At 39.3% G+C, this 6,316-nt stretch overlaps 1 non-coding gene across 1 annotated transcript; it reads right to left on the reverse strand.

Moving 5' to 3' along the window:
• Positions 1-632: 632 nt before the first annotated feature.
• Positions 633-739, reverse strand: LOC127098891 (small nucleolar RNA R71). The gene has a single exon (XR_007793575.1). It is a non-coding gene; the product is annotated as a small nucleolar RNA R71 (small nucleolar RNA).
• Between the last annotated feature and the right edge of the window lie 5,577 nt (positions 740-6,316).

The raw sequence follows: 6,316 nt of genomic DNA on the forward strand, positions 1-6,316 counted from the left end.
TATTTAGTCGATATCGTAACTCTTCTGTTACGCTGTAGAGACTAAGGCAATTTTTACTTTTTTTTCTCCCTTGTTTTTCGTTGATTTGTATGCCACATACTCGCTCACAAGGCGAACCGTACTACTTACGAATCAACGACGTTGAACGATATCTCCGAGTCTTACAACGAATTCGAGAGTATCGTGCAGCAAACAATCTTCCTCCAATCGAAATTCTTGATCTCAAAAATCTTCTTCGTTCGCCGATACCCGAGATGGCAGAACCAGCTCGTGCCCTTCGAGATTACGCCGCTCCATCGCAAGATGAGCCGCATTCGAGTATTGCTCCACCCGCAATCGAAGCAAATAACTTCGAACTTAAACCTTCGCTGTTACAAGCAGTGCAACAGAATCAATTCTCTGGAAATCCTACCGAAGATCCAAACCTTCATTTATCCGTATTTGTCCAATACGCTGATACTGTTAAAGCTAATGGTGTCACTTCAGAGGAAATTCGACTTCGTCTCTTTCCTTTCTCGTTAAGGGATAAAGCTAGAAGATGGCTTCAGTCTCTTCCTTCCAACTCAGTCACCACATGGAATGAGTTGAAGAAAGTCTTTCTTGCCCGATATTTTCCTCCAAGCAAAACAGCTATGTTGAGAGCCCAGATAAATGGATTTAAACAGAAAGATAACGAGTCTCTTTTCGAAGCCTGGGAAAGATACAAAGACATGATGAGACTTTGTCCACACCATGGTTTAGAGGACTGGTTAGTAATTCATACCTTCTATAATGGTCTCTTATACAACACAAGATTAACGATAGACGCCGCCGCAGGTGGTGCGCTTATGGATAAACCTTACGCTGACGCTTATCAACTTATCGAAAGCATGGCCCAAAACCACTATCAGTGGGGAAGCGACAGAACAATGGTAGAAAAACCTCAAACGAAAACTGGCATGTACGAGATAAGTAGCCTTGATCATGTTAATGCAAAAGTGGATGCTCTTGCTCAGAAAATTGAAAGTTTAAATGTATCACCTCCAGCCGCCGTGGTTGACGTAACTCAAAATTGCGAAGTCTGTGGAATCCAAGGTCACACTCCTACAGATTGTCAACTCCTAACAGGAATTCAAGCAGAGCAAGTGAACTATGCTCAAGGAAATCCTTACTCGCATACCTATAACTCAAACTGGAAGAACCATCCTAATTTTTCATATAAGAGTAATAATGCTTTATACGCACCAGGACAGGCTCCTAGTCAAGCCCCAGCTATACCTCATGGATATCAAAAGTCGACCCCATCTACGCCTAACAATAATGTTCCTAGGAAATCCAACTTGGAAATCATGATGGAGAACTTCATAGCTTCTCAATAGCAAACCAATAAAGATTTCTTAAACCAGAATGTACACACTAACGGACAAATTAAACAACTAGCAAGTAAAGTAGATGCCCTGGCTACCCATAACAAAATGCTGGAAACACAAATCTCACAAGTAGCTCAACAACAAGCGCCTACTGCTGCCCCAACTGGTACATTTCCTGGACAACCCCAACCTAACCCGAAAAGCCACGCTCATGCAATTATATTGAGAAGTGGAACAGAGGTAGAAGGACCATCTGATCCAAGAATTGAAAACCAAAACTCTAAAAAGTCAACTGAGGAAGAAAATAAACCTAAGGAAAAGGAAGAGAGTAATAAGGAAACCGTAGAAAAGAAGGAACCTTATGTACCTCCACCGCCTTATAAACCACATATCCCTTATCCTCAGAGGCTAATTAAAACCAAAGACGCGGGCCAATTTAAAAAATTTGTTGACCTACTGAAACAACTAAACGTCACCATTCCTTTTACAGAAGCTATTACACAGATGCCCTCATATGCTAAGTTCTTAAAAGAAATTCTTTCTAATAAAAGGAAACTTGAGGATAGCGAAACCGTTACACTCACTGCTGAATGTAGCGCTATAATCCAGAATATGCCTCCTAAACTTAAAGATCCTGGTAGTTTCTCTATACCCTGTCACATAGGAAAATTTGTCATAGACAAAGCTCTATGCGATTTAGGAGCCGGTATCAGTGTTATGCCCTTGTCCATATGCAAGAAACTGGAAATGGGAGAATTAAGACCAACTAAAATTTCTGTGCAATTAGCAGATCGTTCCGTTAGATATCCCGTAGGAATTCTTGAAAACGTTCCCGTGCGCATAGGTCAATTCTACATTCCCACCGACTTTATAATTATGGACATAAGAGAAGATGAAGTTACCCCCATTATACTGGGAAGACCCTTCTTAGCAATCGCCGGTGCTATCATAGACGTAAAACGAGGACGACTCACTTTCGAAGCAGGAGAAGAGAAAATTGAGTTCATTCTTTCCAAATTTTTGAAAGCACCTGCAATAGATGACACATGTTACTTCATGGATATCATCGACGAGTGCATAAAAGAAACAGAGTTAGAAAATGATAAATTGTCTGACTATCGCGCAGAAGACAGACTAAACCAATGTTTAGCAATAACACCGGATACTACGCAATGCCTTAAGAAACCAACCCTCGACCTAAAAACACTTCCCAAAAATCTGAGATATGAATTCCTAGACTCAGAACTTGAACGACCAGTGATAGTTAATGCAGGCCTAGGAAAACTCGAAACCAAAAAACTCCTACGTATCTTAAGAAAATATCCAACCGCACTAGGATACAACATCACCGATCTTAAAGGGATAAGTCCTTCTATTTGTATGCATCGCATCATGCTAGAAGAAGACTGTAAAACTTCTAGGGAACATCAGAGGAGATTAAACCCGATCCTGAGTGAGGTAGTGAAGAAGGAGGTAACAAAGTTATTAGAGGCAGGTATCATATATCCTATATCCGATAGCAAATGGGTTAGTCCTGTACACGTAGTACCAAAGAAAGGAGGTATAACAGTTATCGAAAATGAGAAAGGAGAAACTATAACCAAACGAATCGAATCGGGATGGAGAATATGCATTGACTATAGGAAACTAAACAAAGCAACCCGAAAAGATCATTCTCCTTTACCATTCATAGACCAGATGTTAGAACGATTAGCAAAGCATTCTCATTTCTGCTATCTGGACGGTTACTCAGGCTTCTTTCAAATACCAATTCATCCTGATGACCAAGAAAAGACAACGTTCACATGTCCTTTCGGTACCTTCGCTTATCGACGAATGTCGTTTGGCTTGTGCAATGCTCCTGCAACCTTCCAAAGGTGCATGATGGCAATATTCGCCGATTTTCTCGAAAACATCATGGAAGTCTTTATGGATGACTTTTCCGTATGCGGGCAAAGTTTAGAAGAATGTCTTGAAAACCTAGAAAGAGTTCTAGAACGATGTGTAAAAGTAAACCTAGTACTTAATTGGGAAAAATGTCACTTTATGGTACAAGAAGGAATTGTTTTAGGACACATCATATCAAATAGAGGAATTGAAGTAGACAAAGCCAAAATAGAAGTAATCGAAAACCTTCAACCTCCGAAAACTGTGAGAGAAGTACGAAGCTTCTTAGAACATGTCGGTTTTTACCGACGATTCATTAAAGATTTCTCTAAAATAACTAAACCTTTAACCGGACTATTAATGAAAGATGCTGAATTCATCTTCGACAACAAATGCTTAGAAGCATTTCAAACGCTTAAACAAGCATTGATCTCCGCGCCCATAATGCAGACCCCAGATTGGAATGAACCATTCGAAATAATGTGTGACGCAAGTGACTACGCTGTAGGCGCTGTTTTAGGACAACGAAAGGATAAAAAACTTCACGTCATATATTATGCGAGTATAACTCTAGATGAAGCGCAAATGAATTACGCCACGATCGAGAAAGAACTTTTAGCAGTAGTATTTGCACTAGATAAATTTTGTTCCTACTTGGTCGGAGCTAAAATAATCGTTTACACTGACCACGCTGCCATTAAGTACCTCTTAACAAAAAAGGATGCTAAACCTAGACTCCTAAGGTGGATCTTGTTGTTACAAGAATTTGATTTGGAAATCAAAGATAAAAAAGGAACTGAAAACGTAGTAGCAGATCACCTTTCTAGACTTGAAAATCTGGAACCGGAAAGAACATCAATCAATGATGACTTCTCGTATGATAAACTTATAGTTAATTTGGAAGAAAATAGAGCTGATAAACAGGTAGAGACCACCTTGGTTGTATGCGTTACACCATGGTACGCCGACTTTGTCAATTATTTATCCGCCGGAATAGTTCCACTTGATTTATCCTACCATCAAAAGAAACGATTCTTCCATGAAATGAAACATTATTATTGGGACGACCCTTTACTTTTCAAAAGAGGCCCCGATGGTATTTTCTGTCGGTGTATACCTGAAGAAGATATAGAAAGTATAATCCAACATTGTCATTCTGCTCCTTATGCTGGACACGCAAGTACATTCAAGACCTGCTATAAAATCCTATAAGCCGGTCTTTATTGGCCAACATATGGAAGGATGTGCATGCTGCTGTCAAGAAATGTGATACATGTCAACGCACAGGAAACATATCTAGACGTGACGAGATGCCACAAAAGGGCATTTTGGAAGTAGAGATTTTCGATGTATGGGGAATAGATTTCATGGGACCTTTTCCACCTTCTTTCGGTAACAAGTACATACTCGTAGCGGTTGACTACGTATCAAAATGGATTGAAGCTATAACTTCTCCAACAAACGACACACGAGTAGTAACTAGACTCTTTAAGAATATAATCTTTCCAAGATTTGGTGTCCCAAGTATAGTAGTCAGTGATGGTGGATCGTATTTCATATCTAGGATACTCGAAAAATTATTGTTTAAGTATGGCGTAAAACATCGAGTGGCGACACCTTACCATCCTCAAACCAGTGGACAAGTGGAAGTGTCTAACAGAGAAATTAAACAGATATTGAAAAAAACAGTCGCCACCTCAAGGAAAGACTGGTCATCAAAATTACCCGAAGCTTTATGGGCATATCGAACCGCTTACAAAACTCCCATAGGAACAACCCCATTTAGGCTTATTTATGGTAAATCTTGCCACCTCCCGGTAGAGTTAGAACATAAGGCCTATTGGGCTATTAAAAATTTAAATTTAAACTATAAAGCCGCCGGTGAAAAGCGAATTCTTGACATAAATGAATTAGAGGAACTTAGACAAGACGCCTACGAAAATGCCAGAATCTACAAGGAAAGAACGAAAAAATGGCATGATAAACATATATCAAGAAAAACCTTCAAACAAGGCGATGTAGTCCTTTTATTCAACTCTAGACTTAAGTTATTCCCAGGAAAACTACGCTCTAGATGGTCATGCCCTTTCCAAGTCACTAATGTTTTCCCTAGTGGAGCTGTGGAAATTAAGGGAAAATCTATGGAAACATTTATCGTAAACGGGCAGCGTCTGAAACATTATCACTATGATGAAAACAATGAAGACTCGCAAGTCCTGAAATTAGACGTATTGTCTCCTAAATCGATAGATTAACATTTACTAGTTTTATGTCGAGCTTGCGACATTAAACAAAGCGCTTCATGGGAGACAACCCACAAATTTTTTTATTTTTATTTCTTCTTTGATTATTCTCTTTTTAATTTTATTTAGTTTTCATTCTCCGTATTCTTTATTTTAATTAAATTTTTCTTCTTTTCTTCTTTCGGCATTTGGCCAAATCCTGACTAAATTCTTGTTTTTCTTTTCTTTAGTTAACACTAACCTGATGGGACAAATTGAGCGTATGGGTATCAAATTCAGAGGGAATGCTCAGAGACAAAAATTTGAAGAACTAGCAGAGAGAGAGATGCACCCAAGTTTCTATGCTGATGATTGGGCAATGACTGCCCTTGGACTAAGAGAGAGTGTCATGTATCTGCTGAGTCAAATAGGGTGGGAAACCACACCTATTCGAAGACAATTTGTTACTTACCGGAGGCTAACTCTAGAATTCCTTAGCTCCCTGATCTATCTACCAAACCATGGAAAAGGAATAAGCCAAGGTTTCATTCAGTTCAGGATGTTCAATATGGAGTATCAATTTAACATTCAAGACTTTACTAACCTTTTAGGGTTCCCTACCTCTTTTGATACATTCACCATGAGCCAAGAAGACCTTTTTGAATATAGAGAGCTTGAACATTTTTGGGGAAGCTTGACGGGTAATGACGACCCTGAGGAACATGAGTTTCTTTCTGGAAACATACATAACCCAGCTTTTCGTTATTTCCACAAGATCCTAGCACACACTCTTTTTGGGAAGAAATCAAACATCACCACAGTATCACGTGATGAACTCTTCATAATATTTTGTGCTTC

Source organism: Lathyrus oleraceus, chromosome 6, assembly GCF_024323335.1.
Source record: "Lathyrus oleraceus cultivar Zhongwan6 chromosome 6, CAAS_Psat_ZW6_1.0, whole genome shotgun sequence".
In the NCBI taxonomy this organism is placed as follows: domain Eukaryota; kingdom Viridiplantae; phylum Streptophyta; class Magnoliopsida; order Fabales; family Fabaceae; genus Lathyrus; species Lathyrus oleraceus.